The 23,959-nt window shown below is 37.5% G+C and overlaps 1 protein-coding gene across 2 annotated transcripts in view; it reads left to right on the top strand.

Moving 5' to 3' along the window:
• Plxdc2 (plexin domain containing 2) overlaps window positions 1-23,959 on the top strand; it is a 403,601-nt gene that overhangs the window by 172,219 nt on the left and 207,423 nt on the right. The window lies entirely within an intron of this gene.

Genomic DNA, 23,959 nt, shown 5'->3' with positions numbered 1-23,959 from the left:
CATCATCTCCTCTTGGTTTTAACAATCAGCCTTGGCTTCTGCTCTGTTCTGCTCCTTTTGTCTGTAGGTTGACTGCCTTTCCTCCCTTTGCTCTGTAACTGCCTCTCAGGAAGCCACAGATGGAGATAGCACAAAACTCAATACCCAAAGAAAGAGCAAGTGAGCATGATAATGAAAGACGGGGAGAAAACCGAGGAGCACTTCACTCAGTCTTCATGCCAGCAGGGACTGAAAAGTGGGTGCCGTGGCTCTTAAGCTACCTGACTTAGGTGCTAACTAAGCTTCCATAGTTACAAGCCAGCATCCTAGTGCTCATAGATAGGCAGGGGGATGTTTAATATCAAAGTAGAAGGGAAAGTGCAAATGTAGCTAGAAGTTTCCCTGTGTCCTGCCTGGCCCACGATCAGGACAAATTTCTCTCATCCACAGTTCCTGCAGCTGCTCCAACCCAAATAAACACACACAGGCTACTATTATTTTCAAACTATGGCAATGCCAGGCTTCTTGTTACCTAGTTCTTATATCTTAAATTAACCCATTTCTATAAGTCTATACTTTGTCACATGTCTTGTGGCTTACCAGTATCTTTACATCTTGCTTCTCATGGCAGAGACTGGCAGCATCTCCTCTGCTTTGTCTTTCTCTTTCCTCTCTCTAGTTAGAATGTCCTGCCTAACCTAATTCTGCTTCACCATTGGCCAAATACCTTTATTTATCAACCAATCAGAGCAACACATATTCACAACATACAGAACAATATCACCCATCATGCAAGTCTTTTGAAAACGCTGGACCCCACTAGGGCTGTGTAGTGACTTCTTAGAGAATCATCCATGGTTCCAAAATTCCCTAAAGAGAGGGAAGTGTTTCTTGCTCTGCTTTTAGGAATCCACAAGATACCTAGCTACTAAATCATTGCAGAGTGATCAACCTGGAATTTCCTTTTCCATTTTTTTAATGGAGTGTGTACCTACCTAATTCTCAGATTGGAAAAAAAAAATCAGTTCTTTTTATAGTTAAGAGAAGATTTTATTGCAGATATGAGAGGGAGAACAGCCAGAAGCCTCTGAAAGAGTCTAAAGCAAGGAAGTTGACTCAACATGGCCAGCAGACTGCACATGGCCAGGGCTATCTGGGAGAAGGAAGAGTAGTAGCTGATAGAGACTAGGGAAGAATAGTAAGAATAGCAGGAGCCAGAGCCGGCCAAGATATATATATATATATATATATATATACATATATTGAGAACTTCATACCATACATTTTGATTATATTCTTTCCCTTTTCCCAGCACCTCGGTATCCATCCAACTTCATAGTCTTTCTTTAATATTTTTTTAATAGCTGTGTTTTGGGTTGTGATTCTTAGTCAGTGGCTAAGCCATCTCTCTAGGTTTTTTAAAATATGTGACCTCTGATAGTTTGACCAGTCTCCCAGGCAGGGCCATCACAGGTAGGGAGTGATGAAGAGAGGGAGAGGGGAGTGGAAAGGGAGCTAGAGGTATATCTGGGACTGACATAAGATGGGGGTTAACATGGTCAAAATATATTCAATGAAGTTCTCAGAGAATAAATAAAACTATTATGCTAAAAATAGCTATGTATAATCAGTTTTAGACTGATTATTCTTTTTCTTGTCACACAGACTTCTTGGCAACAGAATTCCACACTCTATATAAGGTCTGAAAGTCTGAATGATTGACATATTCCAAATGTGCTTATCTTGACTGAAGTTCTGCCTCTTCCTAAGCTATTCAGTTGTGTGTATATGTGTGTCTGTATATATATATATATATATATATATATATATATATATATATATATATAAGCATTGGCAAAACAGTCAAACTTTTAATAATACAGAACCCAGTCTGTGGATATTTTTACTATACTAGTTTTTTAGAGGAACAGGAGGGGATAATTTATGAAACTGGCTTACATGATAGAGCCAAGCAATCTGACAATGACTGTCCCCATGTTAAAATGGCAGGAAACCAGATACTGCTCAATCCAGAAGCAGGACACACAGCAATATCTACCCATTACTGAAGGCCTAGAGGCTTCTAGACATGGCTGATATTTAGTTCACTGTGTCAAGGTCTGATGTCAGTAGAAAGGGCACTAGTGATAAACATGTGCAGACAGAAAAGGGCTTGCATGGGGTCCTCCTGAGAACTTCAGTTCAGCCAGGCCCTCAGTCCACTGGAAGGTGTTGGCTCAAACTCAGTGTGTGCATCTCTACCTATCAGTGTCCTTCATCTCTTAAAATGTCCCCACAGACACACAGATATATAGACCTCTCTCCATCTAGTCAAATTGAAAACCAAGGTGAATACATCCATTTGCTAACTAAAATAAAGGAATGTATTCAACTGTATGGGCATCATGGATAGAATGATATATATAGAAATATATATATATATATATATATATATATATATTTATATATTGATATATATTGAATGATATAGATAGATTCTAATATATATATATATAATAAAAGTAGTTAGTGGAATTTCTAGCATGTATATACATCTGAAGGGAAAAAAAATGAATGGAACTCAACCACATAATTTGGGGTATTGGAACAAACCTGTTAAAACTATTTCAATTTCAACTCAATTTGTGGAAGTTTATGCCACCTTAAATAATAGCTTTTTGGAGCTCCTTTGACTTTTGAAATAGGGTCTCACTTCAAATACAAGGCTGGTCAGTAACTCCTCCAGTCTTCAAAGTTCTGAGATGGCAGGTATGCCTCACCCAGGCTTAGGTAAAGCTCTTAATCTGAAGTGTTATTTAGTTGCTAGGGATTGATGTTACACTGTCAGATGTAGGATTGGTTCCTAAACCTTGTGTTTCTGGCTCCTGCTTTTAGGCAGCCTTTTACTGGTCACCCACACATAGTACTTTGTATTAGCTCCGGACAACTGAGTGTGATCTATATGTTGAACTGAATTCTTCCTAAGTCCATATGTTGAATCCCTAACTCCAGTTCGACTATTTTAGGAATTAAAGTTTTAGGAACTAATGAAGGTAACTTAAATCAGGCTTCGTGGTTATGTAGAAAGGACGAGATCTTTCTGTCTGTCTCTGTCCTTGCTTTGTGCATAGACATTGAGAAAGGCCATATGAAGGCATGACTAGAAGATGGATACCTGTAAATCAGGAAGATAGCCCTCCTCATTGCTCACATGGCTTAACCCACAGACCTCAAGTGTTTTGAGCTTTTCTTTGGGTCACAGGTTATTGTGAATATCTACTGAAAATTGTATTCAGCAAGAACTCACTGTGGGCTTCTTATGCACCTAGCAATGGATGCAACTATTCCTTTGATTATTCTTGTGATATCTTGCATAAGTCTACTTATTAACTGACATTTATGAAGTCAGAGTGGGAATAGAGAGATGACTGGGTAGTGAATGGCAGCTGTCTCACAACTACCTATAACTCTAGCTCCTGGGGATCCAAACTCTCTTTTGTACTTCATGGGCACCTACATTCATGTGTGTGCATAATACTCCCAGACATATAAATTAAAATTAAAAATCCAAATTTATCTTTAGGAAACAGAGATCATGGTTTAGTTTTAAAAGGTAACCCAATAAGACCCTAAGGTTTCATTCATCCATTTTGCATTTATTTATTCAACCAATGCTGAATCATTGCTACTTGCAAGGACATTGAAGTATATACGGTGTATGTAAACTGAGCCTTCTTGGAGCTCTGATCCAGTGGAATATAAAAATGAAAAATAAATTAATATATAATAATAAATTCAAAACAATGTGGTGCATAAACAGAGGTTATTGGTTGGAGCTAAGGCATGTGCTAGAAGATCCTTCTAAATGCTGAAACCTGAGTTCAGAGATCACTGAAAGTCAGGTATAGGGATTTGCATTTTAGAAAATCCCTGGCCCTTGTTCTTACTATGAATAGTTAAATCCTCAGAGAAACTCAGAGGCCACTTACTAGAATAGAGATTGCATTAGAGCTATGTGAACATTTCTACTCCTTTTCCCCAAAGACATATGCTTTGACTTTTTTGTGGCTCTTTATGCCTGTACCATAGCCTGACAGCCAACTGAGTAATCAAAATGATATTAATGCTTTAGATCATTACACCAAGAAAAAAGAAATCTGAATTACATATGTGTCAATCATCTTTCTGACACTATAACAAAGTGTCTGTCATGGTTAACTTACAGGGAGGAAATGTTCATATTGGCTCACAGTTTGGAGTTGCAGGCTGACATCTAATGATCTGATTTTGATGGTCCATGATAAGGTGACACATAATGGAACTACAACAACATGAATACAACTAAATAAATTCAATATCATCATCATCATTATTATTATTTTAAGTAGAGTTGAAAAGTTTGAACTTTGAAGCTGTGAATCTTGAAATCTAATAATTATGAGTAAAATATAATTCTCAGAGTTTAAGGAATTCTATAGCTTATTCAGTAATTTTATGACCAGTGATTTTGATCATTTAAAGATCTTCTAGTCTGTCTTCATGATAATGGTCTCTGGAGCCTAGACACCATCATAAAGCAAACCTAGAACAAAATAAGACTTTTAATATTTCCTTTTGAAAGTAATAGCATGAAAATGTGTTATATATAAGTTGTTTCTGAAAAGCTATTAAAAAATGAGCACAATATGAAAGTAACATGAATCTTTTAATATACTCATCAAGCTGTCCTTACATGTTTTTTCCCCTTTACTCTCTTATATATACAGATTTATGAATTGTGTACTATGGTTCTAGACTCTGTCACTACTTCATTAATGCCTCCTATATTAATTACTGTGAATGTTTGGAAAGAAAATGCCCCCCCCAAGAGAATGACACTATTGGAAGGTATGAGTTTTTTGAAGAAAATATGGCCTTGTTTGAGGAAGTGTGTCACTCTGGAGGTAGGCTTTGAGGTTTCCTTTGCTCAAGTCATGTCCAGAATCTCAGTCTACTTCTTTTTGCCTGTGAGTAAAGATGTAGGATCCTCAGCTCCTTTTCCTGCACCATATCTACCTGAATGCCACCATGTTGCACCATGATGATAATGGACTAAGTCTGTGAAATATAAGCTGCCCCATGTCAATGTTTTTTTTTTTTCTTCATAAGAGTTACCATGATCATTTCACAGCAATAGAAACCCTAACTAAGACAGTTACCTTTCTCATCACCATGACCAATTAACCTACAGAAATATATTACATGAGGAAAGGTTTATTGGACTCAGAGTTTCAGGGAAATTTTAGTCCATCATGGGGACAGCGTGGTGAAGTTTATGTTGACAGCGGCATATAGTAGAGTTCCTGAGGGCTGGCATAATGTAGTAGAGCTCGTGGTGGCAAGGAATGTGATAGAGGCCACTCACATCCTCACACAACAGAAAGCAACGTCTCAAGCTGGTATCAGCAGCACATGTAACCTTCAAATCTTCCTCCTGGAACTCACCTCTGCCACCTAGACTACACATCTCAAAGAATCTTCCCAAACAGTGCTATCAAGTGAGGGCCAAACATTGAAATAGCTTGCAGTCACTTTCATAGCATAAAACAGGGCTCTATTAGGTGATGTAATGCTTAGTGTTAATTCTCAACCTGACAGGATCAGGAATCACCTAAGAAAGTGTCTTCTGGGCAAGCTTGACAGGAAACATCTTAATTATGCTAATTGGTGTGGGATGATCCATCTTAATTGTAGAATTCTCTGAAGCAGCCAATCCTGGAAGGTACAAAATGGAGAAAAACTGAGCACTACGTTGCATTCATTGTCTTTTTCTGACTGTAGGGTACTATAACTACCTGCTTCAAGCTCCTGCTGCCTTGGTTTCCACATTCATATGAAATGTGCCTTGTGAGCTAAAACATACTCTCTCTTCAGCTGCTTTTGCTAGGGAGTTTTATTACTGTAACAGGAGGCAAAACTAAGATTAGGGCATTTAACATTCAAACAATTAACTTGGAAAAGTATGGGTTAACAGTTGAATATGGAGACTTATGCCCCATTGTAACAGTGTTGTGAGCCTGGGGCTGGGGAGCACATGGGATTATGTGAGTGTGACCCTCACACAGCTGTGTTCATAAAAGTGAGTTGCCTACAAAAGGGTGAACTCAGCCCCATCTTTCTGTCCCTTGCAGTTTTGCTTTCTATCCACTCTTATGTCAAGAAGACCATAGCCAAATGCTGCCCTTAACTGTTGAATTCAGCAACCTATAGAAATATGAACCAATTGATTTCTACTCAATATCAGTTAATCTGTGGTAGGATGCTGGAGAAGAACAAATCTAACTGAGGTGATATCCAAACAAAGTTGAATATAGGTAGCCAATTACAAAAAATAGTATTTTTAAATGTTTACCCAAAAATAATTTCAACTTTTAATGTGATATTCTAGAGAGAATTTCTACCTATTGCGTGCAAAGCAATCTGTTTGTTGTTTTTTTTTTTTTCTCCATTCTTGGCTTCAAAATTCATTCCTGTTATTTCTACACATTTTTTTGCAAACTATATTTGGCATTATTCTTGCAATAAATCTTTAGGCCATCTCCAGTTATATAAAATCTCAGCTACACAATGCCACCAAATATGGACTGGGTTTAAGAAACTGTGTCCAACATACTGAATGGATTACTTAAAAACCATCAAGTCAAAACAGCCAGTGCAAAGACCTGGATTCAACTTTGCATTTTACTACAGCTGTAACAGAACACATGCGTGCTGTTTGTCCATGCCTGTCCTCCCTCCTCTGGCTGGGAGGAATTTTTATTTCATTCTTTGTCTTCTAATTGAGCATGTACACTTCTCCTTCATAGCCATGCTCTCTTCATCCCCACTCTCTGAAATGGGAATGTCCCTTCCAGAATAAAGTTCACTCATAATTTTGGTATAACTATTGTTGCACTTTTTTCTAGGTTGTTATTAATGTTTCACTAGTAAGTAACATTTAGAACCTTAGCTACCAGTTGACTAATTTCATTGTATTTGTTGGGCAGCAATTCTTGGCAACATTTAGTGACACTGTAAATTAATGAGAAGAAACTAATACTTAGCCACCCAGAAGGAAATCCATGAGCAAATGGAAACTGACAGATTCATCCCAAAGTTGATTTAAATTTATCTTATTTTAATGTAGCACAATCCCATTATGTCTCCCAATTCCCTGTGTACCCTCCAACCCTCTGAGTTTTCCCTGTTTCCTCCCAAAATCATGGGCTGTTTTTTCTTAATTATTATTGTTACACACACACACACACACACACACACACACACACACACACACGCACAATCACACACACACGAATAAATAAAGTAAAACCTATTTAGTTTTTTTAATATTGTTTTTATTTATGTGATCTTTAGGTCTGACCACTTGGCATTGAATAATAAAATAAAGGCTGACCCTGGGGAATACCAATTCTCCCTCTCTTAGCAGTTGTTAATTACCTGTTTAAAAAAGTGACAATAGTAGTTTTGCCTCTAAAGTTCTTGATCTCACAAACTTTCAAATACATCCCAAATCACAGTATAAGAGCCTTCAATTAATAGCTCCTACTCTGTTTTGTTTTGTTTTTAACATTTTATTTGATATTCACAAACAACTCCAGTGATCTTGAAGGGTTATATAGTACACTATTTATTCTATAGTTTTTTGACAAAGACAGAAACAACATTAATGCAAGACTCTAGTGGTGTAGTGATGCTGTGTGCATGCATGTGTGCGTGCATGCATGTATGTGTTTGTGTGTGTGTGTGTGTGTGTGTGTGTGTGTGTGTGTGTGTGTGTGTTTTTATTTTCTCTGTTTTTGAGTCAGGTAACATATAACACAGAGGGGCTTTGAACTCCCTATGTAGTATATACTGGCCTTTTACTCTTCTTCCTCCCAAATGCTTGTATTACAGAAATATGCCACAATGCCCTGTCTATTTACATTATATTTCTTTAAATAAAATGTTCTTGCATAAATATTTTCTGTTACCTAGAACAAGGACAAATGCACTTTACTGAGTTGGTAATTGTGTCCCAAACACTCAGGAGCAATCCTGTCTTCTGCACATGCCTGCCAGAGGCCATCAAATACAAGAATAAGACCGAATGGTTCAGCTTGGTTACATATTTTGTCTCTGTAAAGGAAATGGTTTCCTTTCGTAAAATGGCTCCATTTTAAATTTTGTAATTGACAAAATATTATATTATCACTGAGAAATCATTATTCCAGAACTTGAGCCATAAATGGCTCAGTGAAAACAAAATTTCAAATGGATATTAATGCCAACATGCAGACAAGCCTAGGGACTACTGAACATGAAAAGATGTCATCTATGGCTAAGATTTCCAGATCAGCAAAGGTAAATATAGCTAATGAACTCCTTACATGGACTGTAACTGGTTTCTACTGGGTGCTGTTGATTAAAAGTGTTGTTTGGGGGGCAGTCCTAGTCATTTAGTCATTGAGATTTTGCCTTCCATAGGTGTACAAATCTTGGAGACTCTTTGCTATGGTGTCAAATGTGTCTATTGGTTCATATTTTGAGAATTTCATCCCTGATGCAACAGTGTTCAGAGGAAGGGTAGATGGGAAGTGTTTAGGTCACAAAGGTTCTGCCTTTATGAATGGATGGGTGATGGGAGGAAAAGATATCCCAGAGTTTACTTTCTTGACTATCTGCCCTGTGCTACATGGAAACACAGCCTGAAGATTCCAGTGTCTTGACCTTCAACCTCCCCGACTCCAGAATTATGTGAAAATAAATGCCTTAAGTTTATAAGTCACCAGATTTGTGCAGTTCTGTTATGTTATTCTAGCAGAAATGGACCAAGACATCATATTTGTAGGTGGATGTGATCTTATATGTGTATAAATAGCTCAAAACAATGCAACCGTCATTAAAATGTTGAAGAGGCTTTGCTTGGACTTTGTTTCAAAGCTAGTAAAACACAGATATAACTTGGATGTTTCGTTAGATATGTGTAGCAGAATTTATACAACTTGGGACATGTATATATACACGTCATGTGAGATATTCAGCAAATATCCTAGAAAAATCCATTCACAGCCTGCTTTTAGAAAGGTTAGTATCAACACACAAGGATCATCATTTCTAAGGATAATTTGTGACTTCTGTGAAATTCTGGAGAAAAAAACAAACATTGTTATCTGTGGTTTGGAAAATCCCAGGATTGATACTGACACTAGTGAAAAATCTACACTTTTGATTATTCTATAAAAATAAGTTGAAAATATATCTAGATTGCTAAAATTGTAGGCGTAGGCATGATCAGCTCCATACAAGGCATTTTCAGTTCCAATTTGGAAATTTCAGCTAACTGGTGGTATTTGTTCGGTGTTCTTACTCAGAGATTCCAAAACTTGTCTGCATGTTAGAACACAACAGTGTGCCCTATCCCAGATGATTATTTAATCCATCTGGTGAAATGGCATGAATTTTGGAATTTTTGAAAGGTCTCTAGGTGATTTTAGCGTGCGGACAAATTTGCAAACCGTGGCTCTAGTTCAAAGGCATTTGTTAGCTCTTGGCATTATCCCACCTGGAACATCTGTTCAAGTGTCAGTGAGAGGAAAATAGCAATGCAGGTGTTATTTGAAGAGGGGGCGGGAGGAGCTTCTTCATCCTCTGGTTGAGACTAAGCTCTTTTATTTGTGGCCTGTTTGTCTACTGGGTTGGGGAGACAATGGTATTTATTTTCTTGAACTTGTTTTCTAGCTTTTAGTATACTGTATAGATATGTCAAGTTCTCCTTTAATATGTTCACTGGCATCAGTTACTCAGAACTTTCTGGATCATCCCAGTTTATAGTGACTAAACAAAACACTTCAGGGTTAGTTTTAAATGCTACTCTCCTCTCATGCACTGTAAAATCTTCTGAATTTTCCACAGCCTTTCCCACAGTAAGCAACCTCTTTCCCTTTATTGTAAGCAACCTAGTTTGAGTGGTTTTGGCTTTACTCTTGACCTATTGAAATGGTATCCAAACCAATGTCTGATTCTTTCCTTTTCTTTTTTCCTCTTGCTGATTGATCCTATTTTCTCTTTTGTTCCTTGGAAGACTAACTTGATCGGTTACCTCCAAATGTTACCTTCCATTTCCTTCCTTCCTTCCTTCCTTCCTTCCTTCCTTCCTTCCTTCCTTCCTTCCTTCCTTCCTTCCTTCCTTCCTTCCTGCCTGCCTTCCTGCCTTCCTGCCTTCCTGCCTTCCTGCCTTCCTGCCTTCCTTCCTGCCTTCCCTAGCTCCCTCCCCCCTCCTTTATTCATTCCTTCATTCCTTCCTTTCTCCTTTTATCCCAGGAGGAAAATACAGACTTCCTGGAATGATACCTAAGGTATTTTGCAGAGTAATTTCTGTAAATCTTCTCATGTCCCACTACTACCCTTTATGCATATATTGTTCTACTTAGTTCCCACATCATCCTTATTTCTCTCTGTAAATTCACCTATGTTCAGACCAGTCGCTGTGCCCAGAATGACCACTTTAAATTCCAATTCAGTCTTTTTTTTTTTTTTTTTTTTTTTTTTTTGGTTTTTCGAGACAGGGTTTCTCTGTGTAGCTTTGCGCCTTTCCTGGGACTCACTTGGTAGCCCAGGCTGGCCTCGAACTCACAGAGATCCGCCTGCCTCTGCCTCCCGAGTGCTGGGATTAAAGGCGTGCACCACCACCGCCCGGCCCAATTCAGTCTTTAAGAATAAATTCCATAGTTACATTGATTCTTGTTTATCTAATCAGGAAAATTAATAAGAATTTCTTCTCCTTGGGGTATGTTGTTTACTGTGGTTAGGAAGAGAAATATTTGAGAGCAGATGCTACTGTATACTCTTGGATTCAGGAAAGTAGTGGCTCTATATCATAAGCATCTTTTTATGCTACCTAGCTGAAGACCTCTCACATACATATTCAGCACATCCAGAGTACTTGTTCATTTAAATGAGTGACAGCTCAAAGAAATACTTGCAAGTTAATGGGTCACTTGACAAATTCCCCTCAACTAGACCATCTTAATTTGAATATTTACCTGCATACATTTTGCAGGGAGGTCCTCTAACTAATGGCTAGGAGAGTGAGAAGCCAAGAACACTGGTATTTCCTTCAAGTAATTTTGCAAGAGAAAAACCAAAAAGCAAAGCAGGCTTCTTGAGCTACACTGAAATGAAAAAGTTCTTCTAGCTATCTTGTAATTTTATTGCAAGATGTAAATGTCAGCTTTATAGACTTGAGAGTCTTTCTGCACAGTCAGCGAGACAATATTACAAAAATACTCATTTGAATCCAGCACTGGTAATTTATAAACAAAATGACCAAGGATTGTGGCTTTGCTCGTTGTTCTCTTTGATTTCTAACTTTTAATGACTCACAGTAACAAAATCCTCTCTCCTCATGCTCTTCCCTTATTTAATCTCTGTGTTAGCTACCTGAATTTAACCAAGTTGCCAATGTTTTCCTTCCTCTGAGATGTGATTCTAAATGAACTGATCACTTGACCTTGGCTTTGAAACTTTTATTTAGAAATCAGTGTGAAGATTCGCATTGCTTAAAAGTGCCTCTGAGGCAAAGGAAAGCACTTTTAGAGATTATCTAAAACCTATTGATTTTACCCTGCATATTAACAGAATGGTCTGGTCTCGAAAGTGAAAATGCAGCCTCAACCCAGGGGGCAGAGTGGTTTTGTACTTACAGTTACCAAACTGCTCAGGAACAGGAAAATGGATAGTGTGTCAGAATAACCATAAATCCTTGAAGCTCATCCTATGCCTAATCTATTGTCCCGTCTATGGGAACAGTCAAGTCTGTGCAGTGGGATGTTGAAATAAGTGAGACAAATTAATGCTTGTCTGTTAAGCAGTGCCTCAAGAGGCTTAAAGATTATTTATCTGGTCTCTTGTATTATTCTGTAACCTTGTGGACGAACCAGTCTAGCCTATTTAAGAATGAGGGCACAAATGGAGACAGAGAACCTAGACAAGGGACCAAAGCCATCTGAAACCCACTAACCTCAACCCCTGTGCTGGCTGGCTGCAGAGAAATGGTGTGCAAACACAACAACATTGTGAGCGCAAATGAGGTCCTCAGGAACCCAGCCCAGTGGCCTGCTGGGCTAAATTCCACAGTGGCAGCGTCCTGAATAAATGGAGCACATTTTTTAAGTCACCAAATATAGGGTGTATCTGTTGCCCCAGCACAGACAGATACAGATGGCCTGGGAAATTTAAAGCATGGAAACTTCAAGGATATCAAACCAAATGGTTAATAAAAATGAATTCATCATTACCTTTACAATGTTTTGATCACGAAAATAAGGCAAAGGTCATGGAACTGAGAGAGAGTGAGAGTTTAAAATTTGAGAGTAAATAAGAGAAAAGTGTAAAGATAAAAGTGTTGCAAGTGTTTTAAGGAAATTAACAGAATTAATGAAGATTAAATTAAGTAATAAAGAATAAAGGTGGCACATGCCTTTAATCCCAACATTTGGGAGGCAGAAGTAAAGACTCTGACATGCCCCCCCCCAAAAAAAAATAAGGAAGAAAAAAGGGAAAAAGAAACACAGAACAAGAGTTAGGATCATCATTCCTATTGCATTCAGTGCATTGAATAGTAGCATCTGTGTGATGCTGGAAAATATTCAATTTTCATGAACATGAAGGGGGTTTTGGGCAGTGCAGAATGTGCCAAGGAGGGTAGGGTAAGAGGGATGTCCTTCCAGCCTCATTTGTGAGAAGGACTTGGGTTTTATTCTAAGAGTGATGGGAAGCCCTCATTAGAAAAGAGGAGTGGTGGGATTAGGTGTCCGTTTTGAAGACTTTCCTTTGATAAGGTAGCAGTGCACCTGGAGAGGCTAGAGCTCAATGAATCCCCAGAAAGGCAGGCAAACAGAGCTGGTGAATAGGCTCATAGAGGCTGAGGGAACAAGGGCAATTAATTTTCGAAGTAGTGAAAAATACTTGATATCTAAAAGGTACGGTGGGAATGGAAAGAACATGACTTCAGGGTTCCACAGAAATGCTCCTGTCCCTACATTGATGGGACGCTATGTGAGCTCCTTCATGTGTCCTAGCTGCAGTTTCTTCTTTTTTAAAAGGAGGATGCAAGTCGCAGAATTATTAAACTGCTAAATGTATAGTGTCTATTATATGTCAAGCCAGGGCTTTGAATATCAGGGTCTCATAAGCATTAGTGGCTCTTACTGATTAATTGTCATAAATATGTGATTGACCTGCATTCTTAGTTTTTAAACAAAGGATTAAAAATGAAGCAACTAGCAAGGCTCATGGTAGTAGATGACAGAGATGAGTACCTCCTTCTCTGTTTCGTGTGGACTGCAACATGATAGTTGAAGATGTGTGCTTCAGTAAATGTCAGCGAAAAATGTAGACTCCACAGGTTTTGGTTGCCATGGTCTATTTAACAATGGGAGCATTTAACAACAGTGGTATATAACAGAACTTGATTTCCAGCATGCATTCTCATGTTTATGTTAAGTAGCCTCCATCTAGCACTGCATCTTCGACTGCTTTTAAACTAATTTCCATTTTGCAATACTGAAAATTGAGGCTCAAGAAAGCCGTTTGCAAAAGGACATGGAATGACAAGTAAAGACTCAGTTCTGACTCTAACAGTGGAGAGTGATGTCAGGCTTCCTCACACAGTCCCACTCATCACAGATCTCCTCATGGTTAGCCACTGCATGAATGGAAGAGGCTAAGCTTTGGAAGGTACAGCAGCATTAGGAAATGGGGAAAAAGAGAAAACTGAAGAGAAGCAGCATTTTCTGTCACTGAGTGAATAATAGCACAGGGAGAAAGCTGACCAGTTAAAAGTACATTAACATGTCTGTCATCTGAAATAGCAGACTGGAAAGTTTGGGAATTGTAATAGTTACCTTAGAATCAGAATGTTGGCCAAGTTCTGACCAGTTGGAAGAAACTGTACAGCTTTTCCACAGATGTTGCTTATGTGAAATTCTTAAATGGGTTATAATTTTAGGAGTGACTTTTTAGTATATTTTCCCTATAATTCTTTTAACATTATAAATGAAATACTGTTCATTCTCCTTCCCTCCTTCCTTCCCTCCTTTATGAAATAATTATATCAAGATAGACAACCGTGGTCTTTCTAAAGGCCCTTCAATATCAGAAGGCTTAAATGACAATTTTATTAGCTCTAGAAAATAACATGATTTTTTAAAGGTGACATATCTGAGGTTTTTTTTGTAAATCCAAATTTAATAAAGGAACCATATACATATTACACAGATTGAATTATGTTTCTCTTCAAGCTCATGCATTATACTCCTCACATCCTATGTGACCACTTTTGGATCTAAAGCATGTAGGGAATAATTATGGTTAATGAGGTCATAAGGTGGTTGACCCTATTCCTGTAAGACTACTGCTTTTACAAGGGAGCAGAAAGAAACAACAAACTTGCCCTTCATTTTGTGACCAAGAGATTGATGCTTTACAAGCCAAGAAGAGGGCCCTGATAGGAAGCCAAACTAATCGGAGCTTTCACTTTAGAGTTCCAAGCCTCAAGAGATGGGGGAAAAATCAGAACTACAAGAAGCAACCCTAAAATTAGTACTGTAACACACAGGACTCAGACAAAGTATTTCTAAGAATGAGCACAGCTAGAGGTGTCATGTTACCGAAAACTATACTACAGAACCATAGTGACAATAGAAAATGGTGGTTGTCCCGAAACAGGTAGATAGAAAATGAAACATAATACAGCACCCAGAGATAAACCCACACAGCTATGGACCCATAATTATTGACAAAGGAGATAAAAAATAGAATAAAAGGCAACCATTCAATAAATGGTGATGGCAAACCTGGGTGTCTCCCTGCAGAAAGGTAAAACTTGTTCCATATCTACCATTATGCAAAACCAAAACAGAATGAAGTAACTCAGTCCAAATTATTTAAAAAACCTTAGCTTATTACCCAAAGTGCCACAACTGTTAAGGAAAGACAAAGTTAGAATACTTCAAGCTATATGTATAGGCAAGGAATCTTTTAATAGAATCCAATAGTACTAGAATTAGTACAAAGAGTGGACAAATTTGACTCTATGAAACTCTGAATCTTCTGTACTCCAAAAGAAACTATCAATAGAGTGAACAGACGGCTCACAGAATGGGAGGCAGTCCTTGACAGGAATACTTCAAAGCATTAGTATCTAAAAGATACAAAAAAAATACAAAAATTAAATATACAAACTCCACTGCTGCCTATCAATAAACTGAGACATCTCATTAAAGTACAAATGGCTAATGCCTATTTTCAAAAGTTTCAACATCTTTAGATATTAAAAAAATGCAAACTCAAAACTACTTTGATACTTTGAGCCCATTCAGAATGTCCATTTTCAAGAAAATATGACAACCAATGCTGATGAGTCTGCAGGAAGACTTCATTCCTGTTTGTGGTGTAAACTGTGTTGTCACTATGGATATCAGCATGGAGGCTTTAGCCACGAAGCAAAATAAAACTGAATTTACAGGGAAAATGGATGGGATTGGAATATATCATATTAACTGTGGAAACTTTAGAAAGAAAAGCAACATATTTTCTCTCCTATGCAAATCTAGGCTTCTAAATGTTAACTATGCATATCCAAATGGGATGAGTGTGGCTAGAAGTCAGGAAACTGGAAAGAGGTTCCTGAGATGGGACAAAACTCTTTAAGATGTGGAGTGAGGAGGCCAACAGAGATGAAGGATAAAGGAGACTCCTTGGATGGAGGGGCACAGCAGGGAAGGGAAGGGACAGGGAGGGCAGGGGGCAAGATATTATATAGGGACTTTTTGTCATTATGTCTTTGGTGATATATTTACATAATATTCACATTATGTTTGAAATTACAAAATTGTATGCTATCAATAGAATGAATTTCTTCGTTAAATATTCCATTCTATGGTATTTTGTTATGGTATCTCAGGCTAGCTAAAGCAGTTTATAGATAGTAGAAATGCTAAATCTAGGTCACCATCCTTTTAAACTATGATTTTTTTAATTATAATATTTTGAATCCCTTTACGGTACAGTTATTGATTATTTGTAGTTGCCTGAAAAAATATTCTGCACCAAGAATTACAGAGAAATTCTGTGATACACTGAATGAACACACATTTTGCTAATGAGAATTAAACTTCACATTTGAAAATGGTAGTGCATTTATATGTAGGGACCCATAGTTGATGAGTTCTCACAAATGATGAATAACATACCCTAGGCTTTTTCATTCCAGTGCAAGAATTCTGCAACTTTGTGCCAGTTGTTAGGCTAGTCCATAGTTTACTAAGAAGGATGATTATTCAGTTGCTAAAATGGAGACAGTATTAATTATAGCTTGCTAATTTCACTGGTCATGCAAACCACACTTTTCTTTCTTTCATTCCAAAAGAATCATTTAAATCAGACCGAGTCTTCTATCCTACATCTAATCATCACTTTCTATTTTTCCAAACAATTTTAGGAACTTTGTTGAAGACATTCTGACATCTGTTTCTTATGAGGAGATAGGGAAAGGAGGAGTGTGGTGTGGTTTTTATTTGTATCTCCATGTGGTCTACCCTTCCATATGCCATGCAGTGACTGCTACTGTAGGGCTTTAGCTCTTTTCACTCTGTGTGTGACCCTACCAGATGGATGTGGCTATGTGATAATCTCAGTGTACAAGAAAAGTCACACTAATGTGAACTGGTGACTATACCAAAGTGCTAGAGCTCATCAGTGATCAAGCTCAGGAGAAATAGAGTTCAGACAGCACCCTGCTAGTTTCATGTCTTTGGGCACACTTCATGCCTCCTTTCTGTAAGCTCTTAGCTACCTGCCATCCCCCTGCCCACAGATGTCAGAATGTAGCTGTCTCTCTGGCCTATAGACCAGACCCTTTCTGAAAGCCTTTAAATATTTCCTGGAAATAAAGGGTATACTGGATGATAACTTCAAAGAAACAAGAATACTCCCTTAAAATATAACGCTTGTTGAATTGTAAAAAAAAAAAAAATAAAAAATTATAAGATCTAAGACTGCCCTTGAGTAATTCTTAAATGTTCATTTCTGTACTTGCTTTCAAATGTCTCATTAACAATGTGCCGTACCTTAGAAACATCAAGTAATTTTTACATAAATAAGTAGAAAAGAAGAAATGTGATATGGTAGTGCCATTAGTGAATATGAAAGTTCAAAGGTCAGTCTCTCAATATTTGATGAAAATTGGTACTTTCTTACATTTCTCTTAATGCTAAATTTAATTTGCTATTCATAGTACAAAATATTGAACTTTATATAAGTCAAAGAAACTAATATGTTAAAGAAAATATTTAGTTCAAATCTGTATATCAACTTTGCCCTGAAACAATTCTAGTTTTTGACCTTGCAATTCTGCATTGAGTGCCTAAGTTAGTGTGTTAAGAATTTTTCTTTAGGAAGTTTTCAAAGCAACTAAACTTTAAAAAACCTACTATAAAATTTCAATAGATATTTTGCTATTCACAGTGAACAGCCTCGTGACTATGTATGTTCACATTTGTATTTCAAAAATTGACTTTTAAAATTAAATATATTGATCAAAATACATGTTTGGAATTCTCAAAGTCTGAATGTTTTCCTTTGGGAAATCAAAAATTTTCTAATGTTTTGTGTAAATACAAACAAATATCTCCAACTTTATGTAATGTGTTAACAATTAAAATTTCAACTAATATTTATTGGGAATGCTATTCCCTCTAGATGTCATTACTTAAAATTAACCCAGTTAGTATAATGCTTAGTATATTCTACACAGACATGTAACATTTATTAATTATTGGTGTATTTATATACATACATAAACAAATGTGTATAATCAGATAGGATTAAAAGCAAGTAACTAAAAATATACATTCACATTTAGGTATCTGCAATTTTATAAAATTTAGATGTGCATGAGTATTATATTGAGGGAAGTAGTGAATTTAATATTTTTCTGCTGGCCTTTGGTGACATGTATGCAACTCTAAATATTCAGTTTCAGATTTCTGCCCTCAATGGCATTTAAAAAAAAAGAAAGTTTTTATAGCAAGTATTTCTATGCTTTCAGGTTCATCTGTTAATTGTTATGAATCATGGGCTAATCATTTCAGTATATTAGTTATTTTGTGATCACAATGCCTAACAGAAACCGAAACAACTCAAGGAAAGTTTTTTGGGGGTCATTGTTTTGTAGGATGTGGATCCATTGTGAGAGTGAAGGCGTGGCAGGACATCTCAGTTCCTGGGGTGGGGTCATGTGGGGGAGTCAGTTTACATCTTGGTGGACCAGGAAGCAGCGGACAAGGCAGGACACAGGACTGCCTATAGGGACTCCCTTCCTTCATCTAAGCCTCACCTCCTCAAGGTTCCACAAGCTTCCCAAATAGTGTCATCAGCTGCAGAACAAGCATTCAAGACAGGAACCTGTGAGGGACATTTCACAGTCAATATGTAACAATTTGAATATCATTAGTACCTATTCATGATAGAAAGAAATTACATACCTGCTTATAATTTTAATAACTGCACATGACCTTTATTCAAGTATTCTTGTTACAGAGTTGGTGCTCGTCATCAGACCTTTCGCCATAGCTCCTGCACTCTTACATAGAGCCAGGCAGTATGAAGCTAATTGCTCATGGGAATAGCTATGATGGGCAGTTTAATTACCCCTGGTTGATTTGGTAGTAGGTATTATATGTACAAGAATTTTCACATTGGTGGTGTATTTTCTCTGTATCTACATGTGTTAGAATGATGCTACCTTTTATTTATAATATAATTTGGTAGAGGAAATAAATTTGAATCACAAGTTCATTTTCTGGGATTATATAGATTCTGTTTCCATGGGATGTTAGGATGGAGTTAGCTTATCCAATGTTTTCTTACTCTGTTTTATAACTTGACTTTGGATATCTACACAATTGCTCTTTGAGCCAAGTATGGTAATTCACACCCATAACGCTAGCACTTGGGAGGTTGCCTCGAGTTCAAGGCTATCCTGAACTATTTAGTAGGTCCTAGCAAATGTGTGTCAAGGAAGAGACGAGGGGAAGGATCACAGGAAAATTCACAGTATACAGAGTTTTGTTGCAAATTTTCTGAGGGCTTTTCCCAAGGAATGAGTGAAGATGAGGGAAAGGGAAAGAGAAGAGGAGAGTGAAGCATGAGAAGAGGTGTGGAAGGAAGCAGCCAGCAGAGGGAGGGAAAATATTCATGCCTCCTTTTATGTATATAAACCTTGTATGGCCAATGTTCCACTATTTTGGCATTCTTTAACCTTAACTACCCTATCAAGACCCTCTGGAAAATTAAAAGCATACTGGGAGTTGAGTCTTTAACATATGGATTTTGAGGTAGGGTCAACAACATTTATCCCATAGCATCTGTCCTAGATATGCTCTCTTGCTGAGCTTTTCTCTTTTATGCTGTTTGTTCCCCAAGGCTGTGTGGGCACAGTATGAATGCATTTACATGTCTCAAGATTTTTCTTTTAGTATGCTTACTATGCTCTTTTTTCAGTTTTGTTATTTTATCATACCCCTTACTTACTTATAGTAGCACCTTGGGTTATATCACAGAGAACTAGATTGTTGGTTTTGGTTTTTTGTTTGTTTGTTTTTCTATTTATGTCCGGAAAGTATGATGTACACACGTGGTATTTAAAATATCTTTATGTTTAAATTAATAACAACACCCATGTGAAAGCATTCTTATCAGAATAAAATACACCTCCACATGTGTGAAGACCATAAAATCCTATTGATTGTAGACTAATGTTTATGTGATAGCCTTAAGTTTAATGTTAAATGACATTGCTTGAAAACCTTGATTATATTAAATGTAATGTCTAGATAGATATCAAATTATTAGCATATGGATGGCTATACAATAAGTTCTCAATTTCTTGTAGTTTTCAATGAAATGTCATTGTTGCATCTAGAAATGGGCATCATCTACAAATACTGTGTGTAATGAAAGAGAGCACTTTAGCTGGGTGGGGTAGACTGATTCTTGCAGGATGCCTGTAGCTATGGTGACTCATCCTCTGAATGTTTTGGACGATGCCCTGTGTTGCCCTACAGCTGCAGATTTGCAGGCAGTTTTTGACAACCTGAGTTTATAGCATTTAGAGTCACCCACTGAGCGTCTACTTTCAGTAACAGTTGGTTTCCTAAATGAATTGGCAAGTAGGCATATCACAATAGTGCTTCACTTTATTGTCTCTGATATTAGAAATAGTTTTGCTTTAGAAGAGAAAATAAAAGTTTTTGTGCCCAGAGTGACTTTCAATAACTCTTTAAGTATCATTATTCCTAAAAAAAAATGACAAAAAATAGTTTGAATAATTTACTGGTGCTAAAATTTCACATTTGGGGGACATCTATTTTATGGCTTTCCTGAGTGACTGAGGCAAACACCTCTCAGGGATTTAACAATGAGTGTGTCTACTTTCCTAGGTAAACAATAAATTGCTTTTATCTTTGAATAAAAGTTGCCATGACAACTTGGCAAGCTTGAGCTATAGAAGTCAGTACCAAGTCTTTAGCTTAACTTCAGTGTTTTCAAGACCTGGTATTGTTTTGAGAAACTCCAACTTAGCTGAAAATTAAAGGCATGGTTTCATGTAGTCACATCAGTGATATGTATTACAGCCAACGTTGTGCATAATTCTTCAGACATTTCATTGTCTTTTTACATTGTTATTCATCATTATAAATAAAAATTATTTGTTTAAATAATTTCAAAGATTAAAGATAAACATCAGTTCTTTTAATTGTTGTCTTCTGTCTTTATACTGAACTCGACTCTTAATTGATGAAACTTTATGCATTAATAATTCTTCGTGAATTTCACCACATCATAGAATCAGTTACACAGTATGCCTAAAGATTGTATTGGGGGCCTTAGTGTTACTGAGTTCGTTACAGTTTATAAGAAACTTGTAACAAATTAACACTCACTGAGCATTTTCTCCAAAGTCATCTTTTCTAATACTCATTAAAACTAAATAAGTTATCATTATTTGCTGTTCAGACCCGATGCTTTTTGGCAAGTTATACAAGGCTCCATTTTTGCTCTGTGACTCCATAGAATGCAAGAATTGGGTATATATTTGTTACCAAGACCTAAAAGGTTTCTAAGATCAACTTATTCAGTCTTGCTTAAGTTTGATAATAAATAGGAGTCATTTTTTTTGTTTGTTTTTTGTTTTTTTTTTTTAAATCAGGATTCTTCCATTAATGTGATGTATGATGAAGTTGAACAAGTGCATGCAGATAATTAACATAATCAGAGGAATGACTTTTCCTTTGGTGTGTGTTTGCCATTTTGTCCTTATTTCTGTGTGTTACTTTTATTGTTTTTTTTCCTTTTTATTTTATAATTTAATTTAATTTTACATATCAGCCAAGGATTCCCCTGTCCTCCCCCCTCCCACCCACCTACCCCCATCTTCCCCCCAGGCAACTCCCCATTCCCATCTCTTTCAGGGCTAAGACTCCCCTGGGAATTCAGCTCAGCCTGGTAGATTCAGTCCAGGCAGGTCCAGTCCCCTCCTCCCAGGCTGAGCTAAGTGTCCCTGCATAAGCCCCAGGTTCCAAACAGCCAGCTCATGCACTAAGGACAGGTCCTGGTCCCACTGCCTGGGTGCCTCCCAAACAGTTCAAGCTTATCAACTGTCTCACTTATCCAGAGGGCCTGATCCAATTGGGGGCCCCTCAGCCTTTGGTTCATAGTTCATGTGTTTCCATTCGTTTGGCTATTTGTCCCTGTGCTTTTTCCAATCTTGGTCTCAACAATTCTCGCTCATACAATCCCTCCTCTTTCTTGCCAATTGGACTCCTGGAGCTCCACCTGGGGCCTGGCTGTGGATTTCTGCATCTATATAAGCAACCTGGATGTGAGTGGGGGTAATGAAGGGTAAGGGTTGAGGGAAAGAGAGCTTAGGGGAATGGAAGATCCCAGCTGGATCAAGAACAGAGAGGGAGAACAAGAAATAAGAGACCATGATAAATGAAGACCCTATGGGAATAGGAAGAAGTAAAGTGCTAGAGAAGTCCCCAGAAATCCACAAAGATACCTCCACAATAGACTACCGGCAATGGTCAAAACCTGAACTGATCTACTCTGGTGATAGGATGGCCAAACACCCTAACTGTCCTGCTAGAAATCTCATCGAATGACTGAGGGAAGTGTTACTTTTATTTTGAGCCTTCTCCCCAGGATGCCAAAATGGCAGCTGTATCAAATCTCACACATAGACATCCCAGCAAGCAGAATAAGGAAACTTACAACCTCTGAACTCCTAAATGCCTTGCCAATGGTCCATCTTGCACTGATGTTCACATATGCCAGATGAATTTTGTGGACTAGCATGGCTCATTCTCCCTCTAGCGAAGAATTCCCCATTGGGGAGCAACAGAAAGAGAGAGAGAGAGGGAATGAATACTGGGAGACAGGACACAATGCTTTTGGTTCTCATGCATTTTGTTGTTGTTGTGGAGGAAGACCTGGAAACTCCCATCCTCCCAGTTTCAGGGCATCTCCTTCCCATGTCCTTTGAGTCTCCTCTTCTTTCTGTGCAGAAGTTTCTCGCACCCAAAATTTGACTAGAACTTTACTTATACATTTCCAAATGTTTATTTCTTTTAGGAATGATGCAAAATCTCTTTGAATACTGGTTAGACTTGTTAATTCTTTTGCTTTCTATAATCAGTTTCTGTGCACATTAACCTGGTGATCTGAGAAGACATACATGAGATTCTGGTTTTGACTGAATGGCTGGACACTTCAGTTTTATTCCAGTAACATGTTGATAATAAATATATTAGACAGAATTCACTTCCAAAACTTTATTGCCCAAATCATAGGCAATCTTCTCTATACGCCTTTTTCTCCAATTTACCTGAATGTCAGACAAAATTCATATAAAAAGTGCATACAAATGCATATAATTAAACACAAAATTAAATACCTCTTAAAATGATGCATGGGACATGTCTAATTTTTTTATTGGGTAATTGAGACCCCAAAAGAGATTGTCATGTCTACCTGGAAAATGCTTATCTGTGGAGAAGTCATCCCCAAACCCTCATAGGCATTGTTGCATTTTGTAGCTAATACATGTATATGATCTGTATTATGCAAGTGTCGTATGATTTGAAAACCTTCATTTTCCCTGTTGATCTGGAAACTTGAGGAAAACAATCTCTCTGCTGTAATGCGAATTGCTATTTAAAAAAAAAAAAAAAAAAAACCTGAGCCAGATATTAGGGTGAAAGCTGAAAGAATAGAGAAACAGAACAAGCCATAGCCATAAATTCTTACCTCTATGAAATTATGAAATCCTCAGTCTAAAGAGACTTCCTGTCTCCTTATGCCTATATACTTTTCTCTGCCCTGCCATAACTTCCTGGGATTAAAGGCCTGTGTGCATCTCAGTACTGGGATTAAAGGTGTGTGCCACCACTGCCTGGCTCTGTTTCCAGTGTGGCCTTGAACTCACAGACGGATCTCTGTCTCCCGAGTGACAGGATTAAGGGTGTGTGCTACCACTGCCTGACCTCTATGTCTAATCTCGTGGCTGGTTTTGTCCTCTGATCCCCAGATAAGTTTATTAGGGTACATAATATACCACCACATTTTGCAAAGCACTGTAGTGAGACCCATAATGAGAATTCAAATAAAAGTAGACTTTAAAAACCCAAATTAGGCAATTATCTGAATTTCTAAGACCATTATCTAAATTCAGGCCCAATATAATGTTTCTTTAAAGAATAAATTAATTTTGTTGTCACTCACAGTAATCAAAGCTCAGATCTTCAGTAAATATTTCTAAATCAGACATATTTGTCATGTCAGCAGTTAAGTGTTTACTATTACCATGACCAAAAAGAAATATATGGTGCACAGAATATAA

The sequence above is a fragment of the Peromyscus maniculatus genome, chromosome 5, assembly GCF_049852395.1.
Source record: "Peromyscus maniculatus bairdii isolate BWxNUB_F1_BW_parent chromosome 5, HU_Pman_BW_mat_3.1, whole genome shotgun sequence".
Taxonomy (NCBI): Eukaryota; Metazoa; Chordata; class Mammalia; order Rodentia; family Cricetidae; genus Peromyscus; species Peromyscus maniculatus.
The sequence above is the reverse complement of the archived record's forward strand: the minus strand, read 5'-3'. Positions and strand labels throughout refer to the sequence as shown.